Source organism: Phoenix dactylifera, chromosome 7 (genome assembly GCF_051530095.1).
Source record: "Phoenix dactylifera cultivar Ajwa chromosome 7, Ajwa_hap1_PhDact_Kaust_v1.1, whole genome shotgun sequence".
NCBI classification, from domain to species: domain Eukaryota; kingdom Viridiplantae; phylum Streptophyta; class Magnoliopsida; order Arecales; family Arecaceae; genus Phoenix; species Phoenix dactylifera.
The window spans coordinates 34,259,847-34,274,846 of NC_143196.1; the positions used below are offsets into that span (position 1 = coordinate 34,259,847).

Below are 15,000 nucleotides of genomic sequence, written 5' to 3' on the forward strand. Positions count from 1 at the left end.
CCTGCAGGAGTTCATTCTACTTCTGCCACTTGCTGGCTGGTGGACAAAGCTTTCTGAGATGGTTCTCTACTTCTGTCACTTTTTTGTACCTTTGGTTCTTTTCAGAATGAGATCCAAAGCAAGCTTCTCGATCAAATAATATTCAGGCGGGCAAATTGATGAAGGAAACAAGTATATTAGTGGTGAGACTGAGTTGTTAAAGAAGCCAAAGCAGGTAAAAGGAAATGTCCTGTTAAACGACAGGGCAAGCGTGCACAAAAACAGCGGGGAAACCACTTCGATCTAGTTTCTGATGGTCTTTCATTACGATATGCTGCTTTGCCGAAGATGATGTAGAAAACAATCAGAACGATTTGATCACAAACTTTGTGCCTCATAATAACTCCTTTTGCCAACTACAATGTGAGTCGTGCCTCATTAGAAGTGCTTCTACCAATTTTCTCCGCGTTGCTCAGAGGTAATATTTGGTCTTCAAGACATATCTCCGCGTTGCGTTGAGGTAGTCAATTATCCCGACCTCGACTTGTGCTTTGACCTTAAAATGGAGATAAATCCTCGCTTCGACCTCACTACTGTGATTATAGCGAAGAAATTAAAAGAGCAAAATGGATGGAAGAAGTCTCTACCCTCCAGTGTGTTTGACTCAGGGCCGGACCCTTACCATACAGTTTGAGCATTTCTTTTCAACTCAATCCTTTTATAAAAAATATTTCAGAAAACTAAAGCCTACATGTATCTCACGAGCTGACGAGCCAGATAGAGAATATAGAAAGAGAAGGAAGGATGGAGGCGTGGAAAAAGCTGGCCTCGGCTCGTCGGCCCGAGAGTCCAATGAGTCCCATCAATGGGAAAAAAAAAAAAAAATCCCGAGTCGCTAAGCATCAGCGACTGGTACGTGGGTGGTTCTATATACACCCCCCCTATTGCTCAGGACACCCCCCAAAAATTAAAAAAAAATTAAATACTCTCTACACCCCCCCCCCCCCCCATTTGCTAAGGACACCCCTAAAAAATTAAAAATTTCTAAATTACCCCCCACCCTCCCCACCCCCTCACCTAAATTGCTCTCTACACCCCCCAAACCCCCCCACCCCGCTCTTCCCCTCCAAAACACCCGCCGGCTTCTCCCTTCCGCCCAAAAAACCTCGCCTCAAGCACCTCGCCGGCGGCCAAACCCCCTCCGTCTCCCTTTGAACTGTTCCGCCCAAAGCACCTCGGCAACGCCCAAAACCCCCCGTTCCCCCTTCTCCCTCTCGTCGCCGGCATTCTCCCGATCTCCGACCACCTCGCCGGCTTCTCCCGGAACCACCTCCCCGGCCATCTCCTGAGCAACGAGCACCTCGCCGGCGCCTCCACGACCACCTCGAGGTAGCTCTCCCCCCCCCCCCCCCCCCCCCGGCCGGCATTTTTTTTTTTTCACGGTTCGTGCTCCGTTCGGCACTGGATCGCCGAACAAAAGGCTTCTGTTCGGCTGCACAGTGCCGAACAGAAGGCTTCTGTCCGGCACTGTGCAGCCGAACAGAAGCCTTCTGTTCGGCACTGTGCAGCCAAACAGAAGGCTTCTGGTGCCAAATCGCGTGCCATGCTGAATTTTGTGCCGAACAGATCCTCTCATTTATGTATGCAATTGAATTATTTTCTTTGATATAGCCTAACATTGAATTTCTATATTTTCAGACATGGATCCCGGTCCCTTCAGAGTTAGACCTACGGCGTCAGCTAGGAGACGTCGTGCTAGGATTGCTTCTCCCGAGCCTGCTCATATGCCATCGCCCTCTCCTGAGTCAGAGCATGATGATATGCCCGCTAGGGGCGAAGACGATGAGTCCGTTGGACCATGTCCAGGAGGTCCAGAGGATGAGTCCGTCCTGATCAGTTTCAGGACGCATATAGCAGCTTCCATCTGGAGGCAACAGGTATTGTTTATTTGTTATAGCATTATATTTTGTTTATTGATATTTTATAAAGTAGTAGTAATTATACATTTATATTACAGGAACGGGCTCCACTAAAGTGCATGAACCATACTGCCAAGGTTGGTGAATGGAAGTGGTGGTCTTCAAACCAACCAAATACCAGGTTCAAAGCACTATTGAGGCAGTCGGGCCTCATAGAGTTAGTACAGTGCTCTTATCGATTCACCGATAAGATTCTGATTTCGGGCTTCGTAGAGAGATGGCAGCCCGAGACGAACACCTTCCATATACCATTTGGCGAGATCACTATCACGTTGGATGATGTATCCGCCATTTTAGGGATTCCTGTCGCAGGTGCCTCAGTAGCAGTTTCTCCTGAGAGGATGAGTGATCGGGATGCTGAGGAGCTACTTGTGGAGTTGTTGGGGGTGTCAGCTGGAGACGCGCGTCAGGAGGTACTGTCATCGCGCGGTCAGTCTGTGAGGATGGAGTGGCTGAGGACTCAGTTTCACTCTGTATCTGATAGAGACGGCCAGCAGAGGATAGAGTGTGCAGCACGAGCCTATTTGTTATTTTTGTTAGGCTGCACACTCTTTGCTGATAAGAGTGGGACCAGGGTGCCTATAGCGTATCTGTGTTTACTGCGGGATCTGGATAGGGTGAGCACATATGCCTGGGGTACAGCTGCCTTAGCATATTTGTATCGGCAGTTGGGGATTGCGTCGAGGTCATCAGTGAGACAGATCAGTGGTTATATGACGCTTCTGCAGGCATGGATTTATGAGCATTTTCCAGCACTCAGTCCTCACCCGTCGCTTGAGTATACTGATGCCAGTCCCCGCGTGCACCGCTGGATGCCCGGTACTCCATCCCGTACCACGATGGACCATTTAGTGGTTCTACGTGAGTCATTGGACCTTTTGAGCATCGATGAGGTACGTATCATATTACCATTTGCTTGTGTTTGTCAGTACTTTTAATATGCGATATAGTATAAAACTGAAATGGACCTTTTGTTTTGCAGGTTATTTGGGATCCCCATCATCGGCTTCGGGGAGATCGCCCATATGTTGATATCGCATTTTTTAGTGGCTCCATCAAGTGCCTTGATATCGTAGAACCCTATCATCCAGAAAGGGTTCTTAGACAGTTTGGTCGTATTCAGACCATCCCTCGAGCGCCACTAGCCCCTACGCGAGCCAACAGAGGTTCCACAGCAGGCTCGTACCGGATACATTACTCCTATATGGATCAGCTTTGGGAGCGGTGGGAGGACCACGTGCTGAGCCAGGCGAGCAGGAGCCACCCAGTTACCCGGCCATCAGACAGCGTACCGGGATACATGGAGTGGTATCTCCGTATCACGCACGTTGCAGTTCAGCCTCCTCATCTGCGCTCGAGTACTCATTCTGGAGATAGGGGAGGTCATGATGATGCTGACATGCACCGGCGGCGTATTGCAGATGCACTCGGTATCAGTACCGACATTGTACGGATGGGTCCCTCAGAGGCTACGTCACTAGATGCCGGGCACCTATTTCATGCTATTTGTCAGATGCATCAGTTACTTCTGGGTGATGAGCCTGGCCCGAGTACAGCACCCTCTCATTCGGATCCAGCACCCTCTCATTCGGACGTACAGCAGTACACGCGTCGACGACGGCGTCATAGGGATTGATGATGGAGCCTTTATTTTGATATTAATGAAAAATATATATTTTTGGTACATTTACGTGTAATCTTTGTAAAGCCTGGCCCGTTCTATTTTACACCAATATAACAGTGCACATAACAATCAATCTAACAATGCGAAGACAGATATTTTTTGATTTATATTGATGATGGAGTTTCACAGTACATGACTCTAAGAGCCCAAAAAAATTTACAACTTTCAAAAATTGTACATATATAAACAATCAATCTAACTCTACTGTCTCGCTAATTATAACATTAGGTGAGATGCTCTCTTTGAACTGTTGAATCCGGGCTTCATATGAATTTTCCCATCCGGTAGCACAAGGAAGATGATATTTTTGCCAGTTGGTCGCTACTGGCGGAACGGGATGTCCCGGCAACAAGAACACCTTCAAAATTAGAAATAAGAAAATATTAATAGCTACAAAATTATAAATAAGCAAAATTAAATAAGCAAAATTAAATATTCGCAAGTGTTGTGAACGTAGTACCTCAACAAAATGATTTCCATTTACGAATCCGATAGCGATATCTTTGCGGGATAGAAGAGGTACTGGCACAGAACGGAGAGGTAGGAAGGTCAGACATTGTTGCAACGAGAGATGGTATAGGACAACATTATAGCAGGATGCTATAAGATGACCCATGTCCGGCATAGTCATCCATCTGTCATATGGTGGACAATCATCATAATATGATAATGCATGAGTGATCTCAGCAATCGTCCCTTCCACACCATATAATGTGCGATAGTGGTCCGAATGACATTGCAACTCTTGCAATAAATCCTTCCTAACACGCACCCAGTCATCTTCTCCAAATCCCAGTAAGTCAGCTATTGCCCTAAATCCGCAATTCCCATCAGCTTTTACATCCTTGATATGCTGGATGTATGGTCACAAGGCAGAAGGAATAGCATCAATATAGATAACGGGCGTATGTGACTGGGCTCTAGTACGAAAAACCTGCAAATAATATCAAATGATAGAAAATATGTAACAATGGCAGAAATATCCAAATAGTTATCCGTCTCAGCACATTCCGTACCGGCACGGCACGGCACGTCCCGACATGTCCCGTATCGGCACATCTCGGCACGGCACGTACCGATATGTCCCGTATCGGCACATCTCGGCACGGCACATCCCGTATCGGCACATCTCGGCACGGCACGTCCCGAAATGTCCCGTATCGGCACATCTCGGCACGGCACGTCCCGACATGTCCCGTATCGGCACATCTCGGCACGGCACGTCCCGACATGTCCCGTATCGGCACATCTCGGCACGGCACGTCCCGACATGTCCCGTATCGGCACATCACATACCGGCACGGCACGGACCGTCCCGTAGACGTTGTGATACCTATTGTAAGGAAATAAATATTTGGTACTTACCTTTTGCTTGGGCCGCCTCTTTTGAATCTGAGTAGATGGATTGCGGATGGTAACTTTCTCAACACCAGGTGAATAACTATCCTGTCCAGATAGAACCAACTCAAACGCAGACGGGTCACGTCGAGTAGACGTATCAACCTTCATTGAAGCGCGCCCACGTGAACCGGTCTTCCGTTTTGCAGGCTCTAAAAGAGGTGTACTATCTGGACTTGCAATCTCTCGTAACTTCTTGATCATCTGCAATTGAGAAGCCCCATCTAACTTCTTGAATCGTAGCGCAATCAAATCTAACTCTGCATCACAACTCAACTGAATTGGCTGCATGGGGGGGTAGGCAGAATATCAAGTTTCCTCCAATGAGGATCTATGCAGTCGAGAGGAATGGGCCGACCTTCCACCCTGTACTGCGCAATCTGGTGAGCACATGGTATACCATGTGTGCGTCGAATAGCGCACCCACAATTTGAATCATCAAACCCAACTGAATTGGCTCGTTTCGAATGGGCGAGGACATGATTTAACGCACTTATAGATATGAAACCTCGCAACTCTTTGAATTCAGCTGGCTTGAAGTTGTGCTGCACTACCAATAAACTCTTTTCCAATGAGGCTTTAGCGGAGCTGTGCTGCAACTCAATCAATCCATGTATTCTAGTCCAAGATGACTCGAAACTTCCTTGGCTTGATCCAAGCTGCTTTTTGAGCTTTGCATGTGCACTCTCGACCCTAGTAAACAAATGAAAGTTAGATATAACAATTGAGGCAAATTAAAATTAAATGAGTCTTTATTTGTGTTACCTATTTGTCGTCACATTTCCGTAGTGCCTGCATGTATCCGTCCACGCCGCAACAAATCTTTCCTTGTATTTGCTCAGCCAAGTATCTGACACATACTGTAGTGCATCTGGATAGGTACCGAACTCTCTCTGCAGTGCACTCCAGCGATCATTATACTCGTCTTCCGTGGAGGACAGCACTAGTACATTCCAACTCATAATAAATTTATCCCATTTCTCCTTCAATTCGAAAAAATTTTTGCACTTGGCCAAAACATTCCTACTAATATGCCATCTACATAATAAATGTCTAGCAGTAGGAAATACTCTATGAATTGCATTCATCAAAGCCAAGTCTCTATCTGTAACAATCAACTCAGGCAAAACATCATCAGCTATGACACTGCGCAATCTCTCTAATGCCCAAGTATAGCTTTCTTCCCGCTCAGAATTTAAGTATACAAAAGCAATTGAAAATGTCATGTCAGTAGATGTCACCCCCACAATCTCTAAGAGCGGAAGACGATACCTATTCGTCTTGTACGTGCAATCCATTATCAACACACGGGGAAATGCACGGAACAAATCAATGCTGCCAGGGTGTGCCCAAAATAAGTCATGCACAACATCCGTATTAGTACAATTCCTATGCCACTCAATATATTTAGCCTCTGATAATTTACCTAATAGATGTTGCATTTCAGACCTCCCGGCTTTCTCTACAACTTTAAACCGTTGACGTACATTGTAGATAGTCTTGATAGTCGTAACATTGAGGGCATCTCTTTCCTTCAATGTGGATAATATGTCCTTTGGACGAACCAAACTCTTCGACATATCCACTAACAATTCCGTCTCCTGCTCAGATAATCTCCCTGCATATGAGTGCCCCTCCAGATTCTCTGCAGCGGGATGATTGTGCACTCCACATACGACCAGTAATATCCAATCATCCGCAGTATCCAATTTCTTTCCTCTTAATGCAAAAGGGCATCCACACTTCTTTGTCCCACAGGCAGTCTTTATTCGCTTTTCTTTTTTGGTTCGGTACGTCCCACCTCTCTCACAACCTAACGTAATTCTGGGTTTCTTAGAAATGGTACCTGCATCGGATGATTTGATTACAACAACAAAACCATTTTGCCTCCCAGCTTCACGACACCAATTACACAAGTCCTCTCTACTCTTGAAGATCTATACATTAAACAATTTATGTAAGTACACAGTTGTAAAAATAGCTCGCTAAACTAATACAAAATTGCACAATACATTATAATACCTCGTAAGTTGTAAATTCGCTTGTGTAATCCAGTACAAATTCTGATCCAATTATACTCGATTCGGTTGTAGCATAGCCCTACATATAAAATAATTTATCACCAAGAATTAATGAATCAGAGGATCTGTTCGGCACAAAATTCAGCACGGCACGCGATTTGGCACCAGAAGCCTTCTGTTCGGCTGCACAGTGCCGGACAGAAGCCTTCTGTCCGGCACTGTGCAGCCGAACAGAAGGCTTCTGTTCGGTTGAGGGTTGCCGAACAGAAGGCTTCTGTTCGGCACTGTTCAGCCGAACAGAAGCCTTTTGTTCGGCGATCCAGTGCCGAACGGAGCACGAACCGTGAAAAAAAAAATTTCGAAACAAGGTGGAACACGTACCTTTGCGGCCGATTCTTCGTCCCAAATCACTAGTTGCTTGTCCATGCTTCGAATGGGGCTTAAATCTCCTTCAAAGATCGCCTAAACGATGTAAATGGATCGAGGGGTTTAAGGGGGGGTTTGAGGGGTGTTTTTTTTTTCTTTTCAAAACGAAACGGAGGAGGAGGAAGGGGGGTGTACTAAGAAAATTTTAAGGGCAATATGGTAATTACACTAAAGGTTAGTTTGGGTATTTTTTTTTTTGTTTTTGGGGGGTGTCCTTAGCAATAGGGGGGGTGTATATAGAACCACCCCTGGTACGTTTGCTACCACTTTGCGTTATATTATCTCAAATTCCCGAGTCACCCCTTGTCTCCTGTCCGCCCCACTTCTATCCTTAAAACTTGAGAATGATGGCCGTCGCGAACGCGTGGGGGGCGGCGGTGCCGCCTCTCCCCTCGCCGCTCCTCCGCGCCTCGCGGGAAGTCCACCTCAGCCTCCCCGACGCTTCCCTCCTGCCGCTCGCTCCTCGGTCTCCCGAGGACGGGGCGTCGCTACCCTCTCCTGCCGCTGGAGCACCACCGCCTCCGCCGCCATTTCTCGGAGACCGACCGGGCCGAGAACTTCGTTTCTGTACTCCAGGTGACCCAATTTTGCTGCCTTCCCTTGAATCGTAAAGCCCAAATTCGAGATCTCTTCGGCCTTTTCTAATGAATTCTCTGAGTTAGATTTCGACTATTTTCACTTTTCTCTCCGTTTTAGCGGCTTTAAATAAATATATGCTTATCAATCCAATGATTAATTCAATGCTCCTAATTTCTTTTTCTTTTTGCCTGTCTTTTTTCATATTGCGGCAATCCGAATCGATTAATCTAACTTTCTCCTTTCTATTTTGGTAGTTCCAACTTGAAGAAGCAATCGAAAAGGAGGACTTATTCGAAGCTGCGAAACCGAAGAAAGCTATCGCAGAAACAACATCGAAAGATGTTGTAGCTGAAGTTATGTCCGAGTTGAAGGTCAGTCATATTCTTTCTATCGTTATCAATCTGTTGAACAGTTTTTAACTTTGAATACTGATACGATATTTTCTCATTCCACAGAATGCTGGAGAGGAGGAACGTTATCACGATGCTTCAAGATTATGTAGACTCGCATGCAGTGGGCTAGTAATTCCCTATCATGCACATATTCCCTCGCCTTGGCCACACTAGTTTAATGTAAGAGTTTGCTTGAGTTCTAGAAATCTTCCATCTTAGATGCCATATCGTTAGCCACTCCAGAAACTTTATCCTTATTGGATGTCTCTGGTTGCTTGGATCTCTATAGCGCCTTCAACATTATCTCTGCTGCTAACATAAATATGTAGATCAGCTTTAGACTGCCTAATTTTGCGAAACTTATTTTTCTATTTCAAAATTCAACTATAGACAGTATGTCAAGAAATCAACTGTTCTTTAGTATTATTATTTTCCGTCATTCACTTGCTTCTTTATTGCACCTGCATTCCATTATTTTGGAGGACTGTCATGCGACTATTGTTGTAGCTGAATTTGTTCCTTTCTCTGCTCATGCTTATATTTTCTCCTGTAATATAAATATTGTTTCAATCCTTGTACATTGCTGGTTAAAGAATACACAAATGCTACTTTGTCTTTGCCTAAATGGTCTAATAGTTACAATTACCACTTATTGGCAATGTTCATGTAGTGCACTTACACAATTTTCAGTGATGCAATGGGGTATTTTCATAACCTTGTTCAAGTCAGCTAATAGAATTTGAGAATTCGAACTGAGTTTAAAATGACACTTTGCGCTATAATTTAGTATTGAAACAAGTTTATTGTGTTACTGGGTATGGTGTCAAGTGCGACAACACCATGGCATTGGAAGATAGAGTAGTAGGTGAATGATAAGTTAAGTTTCTGTTAGCAAATTAGGGCCTGCCTGAATATTCCTGCAGGATTGGGTTAAAAATTCTGCAAGAATTGGGTCTGGCCCATTCAGCACATATCCTCTAAATAATGTGCATAGATTATGTCTAATATTACTGAATATGTGGCTTGGCCCAGCCCATATAAATTGGACCTTTTCCAGTTCATTCTTGTAGAGTGGAAAAAAAGATACTGTGACATCATCTTTTTTTCTTCCTGTAGGATTCGGGCTGGCTTACTCTAAAAAAATCTCGGTAGATACTATGAAATAGGTCTCCCCTGGCTTGTGTTCTTGTGAATCCTATTGGATTGTTCGGGATTATCCGATCAGGCCCTTAAAGTTTGTTTTTTCTTCTAAACAAAATACTTTGCTTTGTTTTTTTGATTAAGAATGCCATTTTTTGAATGAGAAAGCTCCATCTGTGACTCTTATGACCACATGGTACATACACTAGAAATCCTCCCTCATAAGAATGCTGATGTGAATAAATTATCTCACCGATATATAGTTTGCCTCAGGGCACCATATAATACCATGCTATAGATTAACAACAATATATGAAAAAGGAAGAACTAACTATGGAACATTTTGGAAAAGCTTGAATCTTACAAAAATCAACTGACCTGATGCATATATATGTGTTTGTTGCATGTCCTAGTAGTTCTTATCTGTTTATGCTGTTTAGGCCAGTATATGCAAAATGATCCCCTAAGATATAGAGGTTCTGAAACATGCCTATAAGTCTACCATGTATTCATCAACAAACTACTACCTTTACTCTTCAACAGTGTTTACTTATTGAAAGAAAGAAGCTTCAAATTTGGTTACCACTTTGAGCATCAGCTTCCAATAATTTCCTAAAAGGCCTTTTTCATTCCCACTCTCTGTGTACCAACTCTTAAATACATGCAAATGCTAAGTTGAACCAATGTATATAAATTTTATTTTGTTTTTCCTTATGCATCTTTTCTTGATCAGAGAGAGACTCAGTCTCAAGTGAATATTTGAGCATTGTAATCATTTTAATTAGCATTTTACATACCACAGTTCTTGTTTAGAGCAACACTCTATGATGCACTGCAATTCTGATTTGTGTATGCTACCGCCATCACTTCTTGTTTTCAGGTAAAGGATTCAGATGATCCTTTTAGCAGAATAGTATGCATAACTCGAGGTGTTGGGAGATGCATCACTTCTTCTTCTTCTTCTCCTTCTTCTCCTCTCCTCTCTTCTCTTCTCTTCTCTCTCTCTATCTCTCTCTCTGATCAGCCATTATAGCTTATTGATGACCGCACATTTCAGGCAACTGCTCGCTGGATCTAAAGGAACCACATTGTTTGAAATATTTCTTGTCAAAGATGATGATGGGACATATATAGCACAGGTATTGTAATGTTCAGGATGTTATAAGATTCCTTCAATTCTACTATACTCTGGTCAAATTTTTATAACCATTTATTAATTCCCCCAACCCCCTCTGATGTTCAACCATTGGCCACGTAGTATCCTTGCAAGCGACGAAAGGAAATTCAACCCTTTCCCCCACATCACTATTGAAACACACAGAGGGTTCAGCTGGATCTGACTCTTGAAAACTCGTCCATGGAAGGAAATCCTGCAAATGATGCTGCTGTAGAGAAAGGAAATGAGGACGCTATGATGAAAAGCAGCGATGATGCAACAGAAAAAGGTGGTGAGGATATAAGTGCTAAGGGTTCTAGTGAAGCAGGTACTAAAAATATCATAAATTTTCTCAAAGAGCGGATTCCTGGATTTAAAGTGAAAGTATTGAACGCTACTGGACCTGAAGATACAGAATCTTTGGAGAGGTTAATGCACGAAGACAAAGTGAAGACTGCTTTCGTTGATGAATTGAAGGATGAGACCAGTAATCTGGATAGCATTCAGCATGAAGCACTTCTGGTGGGTGGGGGTGCTATTCATCTGAAGGGAGCAAAAATACAACTGTGAAGCTCTATATTGGTGGAGTGCTTCATAACAAAGAGGATGTTTTGTCAAAATCATATATACGTGTTCCAGCAGAAATAAAGGATATGGAAAAGGACTCTTTCATTCTGCATATTCCTGGTAGAAGTGCTTATCTTGATTCTGAAAAAAGAAAAGCTAGAAAAATCAAAGTTGCAGCTATTGCTGCTCAGGCAGTCTCAGATCTTACGCCTCCTGATGTTGCAAAGGCATTTTTGAGTGGAGATAAGGCTTCAAAGGTGTGCTTAAGATAGACTAATCTTCAATTACTGGACCAATCTTCAATCATTCAGTTATTAAAATTTTTAATTTCTCCAAGTTTGTGATCCAACTTGATATTATAAATTATGTCCCAACTCTATAATAATAAACACTACTAAGTGAGCTGTTGATACTACAGTTTTCACGAGCAGTCGAGTACCTTTTGCCTCACCTGCAATCAAGATTTAGCGTTCAGTGACTCCGATGATCTCATAATGTTGAATCATGCATCTTCCTAGTACTAGTAGTACCACCGCTACTCCTGAATATGCTGGATTCCTTTTGTTATGCTGACTTTTCTGGTATATATGATTACATTTATATGAAAGGAAAAGTTTAAATTCACATATATAAAATACTTAAGAGATAGCGAACTCTTGCATTCCTTCATAATATTGCTGGCCTTTACCTTAGTCAGTGCCACTTGTTGTGCTCTCTAGAGGTTGGGTTCAAATTAGTATCATGGAAATATGATTGCTATAACTTGGAGCCTATGCTCCGTCACACTTTCAAGCAACCAGATTAGCTGTCAAATATAGATACTTCAATATTGTTATTGTGTATTTACTTTCTATCTGGACAGTGCCAAATGCTCAGTGCATATTCCTTGAGCATGAGTTCATTTCTGTCTCCGACTGAAATTTTACATTTCCTCTCATTTCTGGTATTTTTTTAGCTTGAGGAAAAAGGATGCTGCCAATGTAGATGAACTGCTTAATGTATTTGTAATTATATATTAGAATGACATGTGTTGTGTATTCCCATTGTATTGAATATAAGGGGCTAAACACAAAATGTTATTGACAGTTAATAAGCTTGTGTATGCTGACATTCCAAATCAATTCATGCGCTGTTACCTTGTGTTTATAACTGGCTATAGGCTGATTACAGTATGACCCTAGATGAGAACAAAATCAAAAGATGGGATAGGTTTCTTAGAGCTGACTATGAGAAATGAGTGTTTATGGTGTGCCAGTTTATTGAGACATTACAGTAATAGTACATCATTATGTCGAACAGGAGCCATCTTGAACTATTTATCTATATGTCACTTGAACTAATCAATCAAGGGTGAACTTTCTTAGGTCTCTAAAGAAGTCCGAGAGGTTATCCAGCTTGCGGTAGCCAGGATCAGAGAAGAAATGGATTATCAGGGACTACTGTTTTTAATTGGATCGTCACTGACAATGATGGTTTGGATCCATTTGATGGCAAGTCTGTTTGGAGAATCAATTATGGTTTACTTTTGATTTAGAATATGTGATATCCAGCATCCTCCATCTCCATGCAGGTTTATATGTGGGAGCTTTTGGCCCTTGTGGCACTGAGGTGGTACAACTGCAGCGCAAGTATGGTCGCTGGAATGGTACAGATGAAACAGATCAAGACAGAGAATTTTTCGAGTATGTCGAAGGAGTAAAATTGACAGGTGATCTAAATGTTCCTGCTGGACAGGCATGTGACTAATTGATTGGCTTTTCTTTCACATTTTTCAATAGGTCAACTCTGTGTATATTTCTTAGTTGGTTTACCTTGGGTAGGTAACATTTCGTGCTAAAATTGGGAAGGCGAATCGGCTCCAAAACCATGGAATCTATCCAGAGGAGCTTGGCACGGTAATCTTTGCTTTAATTTCTTTTAGTTTGATCCTGTATCAGATGTGGAAGTGATAATCTGACATAACCTTTTTCAAACCTTCCAAGAACAATTTGATATTTCAGCCCTTAGATTCCTTGCTGATGTGATGATTTAAATTTGTTTTTAGGCACTTATGTAATGACTCAGAACCCCATCTCGGAAAAAGATGTTCTTTAGAGCTGATCCAATTGCAGGAACATTGCATGTAGCGAGTTACAAGGGCCAGGGAAGAATAGGAGAACCTGGATTCAAGAATCCACAGTGGGTAGATGGATAATTATTACAGCTCAATGAGAAGGTAAAATTAGATATTTAGATGTTTGTTGCAAATTAGTTTATGGCTATAGTATTTGTATTTGTGTAATTCTATGCCAGCAATTACATAGCTTTGAGACTAAATTTATCATTCAGCATCAAATGCCTTACAAACAAATGAGACCCATGAAACACATGTCGCACAGTGTGATGCTAATATATCTAATTAATAGATGTAGCTTATTAGTCTTCCTGATGGAACATTCTGATTCAAGAGGCAGAAGACTGATACTCTTTGATTTCAGTTGGTTGAGGCTAGGGGTTTGTAAAGAATAACCTCTTCCATGCTCTTAGATCTTTTCCTATTGGTCAAACCTATGTAATTAGTTTTTCAGCTTCCTTTTTCTACAGTTTCACAATTGTGATTGATAGAAGCTTTAAAGACTTATCTCAAGTAGGAAACAGGAAATTGTTATTTAGGATCTGTACTTGCTCACACCAAGTCCTAAGTGCTTCGTATTCTAAACTTTGTCAAGAGATCTACTTCCACATACCCAAATCTGAATTTGCTGCACCCACATCTGCTTTAGATGACAAAGGGATGAAGTGGAGGCATGCTTTGGGATGTTATTTGAAGAGCACATGCCTTAAATATTTATAAGGAAAAAAAAAAGAGTAATAAACAGGTTTCGAATCCAGAAGATGGGCATTTTAGAGACGAACGCTAGGTCGACTGTACGAGCAAACATGGAGCATGGAGGACACAAAGGAAGGGTTCATGTCAAGGAATCAACCTAGAATAGCATGATCATGTGCTACAGTTATTTGATGACACCCATTTGGAGTGTGAAAAATAAGGCAATGGCTGGATTTCTGATTTAGTCTTCCAAATGCTGGTAACATCCATCTCAGTAGGAGGGCTTCAAACTGCCTCTGGCTAGTAAATTATGTAAGTGGTTTTTCCGACGAAATTGATTGCTGAGTACATAAGTCGATCATCAAGTGCGACAGGCCAAAATCACAAGGTGGATCATCTTAAACTCCTACAATGGCTTCAGCTTGGGCTACCAAGCTGTGTCACACTGAGAGATTGTTCCAGATTATAATACTGGTGAAAAAAAAAATACTAACTCCCTAAGGAAATAATCTTAACACTCGCTATGTCTTGTGCAGGGCTTTGGTTCCTCCATGTTGTAACCGAGCAGAGCTTCCTGGTGTTGTTTGAGCGTTTGAAACTCCCAGACTGATGTTGTGCAGATCAAACAAATGTTCTCGCTTCAAAATTGAGTTTGAAAATGGTGGCAATTAGACAAATGTTCATAATCCTTTATCTTTTCTTTCGGCTTTAAGTTTAATTGTGAGAATTTTCTGCTTCCTCAACATTTTCCATTATTTTCTCTCTACCTGAGTGCTGATCATGCGAAATTCCAAGTTACCAAGTAGCAGAATTTTAAATCATGCCAGAATTTTTGATTTGCATATAGCCATAGGGATCATTACTCGGACA

The 15,000-nt window shown here is 42.4% G+C and overlaps 1 pseudogene across 1 annotated transcript; it reads left to right on the forward strand.

Annotated features, from left to right (window-relative positions):
* Positions 1 to 7,741: 7,741 nt before the first annotated feature.
* LOC103701981 (protein EXECUTER 2, chloroplastic-like) lies at positions 7,742 to 14,873 on the forward strand (annotated as a pseudogene). The gene is made up of 11 exons (XR_016395838.1): positions 7,742 to 8,063; positions 8,321 to 8,437; positions 8,522 to 8,631; positions 10,401 to 10,478; positions 10,656 to 10,737; positions 10,920 to 11,182; positions 11,266 to 11,578; positions 12,686 to 12,811; positions 12,892 to 13,055; positions 13,142 to 13,216; positions 14,667 to 14,873. The product of XR_016395838.1 is annotated as a protein EXECUTER 2, chloroplastic-like (transcript).
* The last annotated feature ends 127 nt before the right edge of the window (positions 14,874 to 15,000 follow it).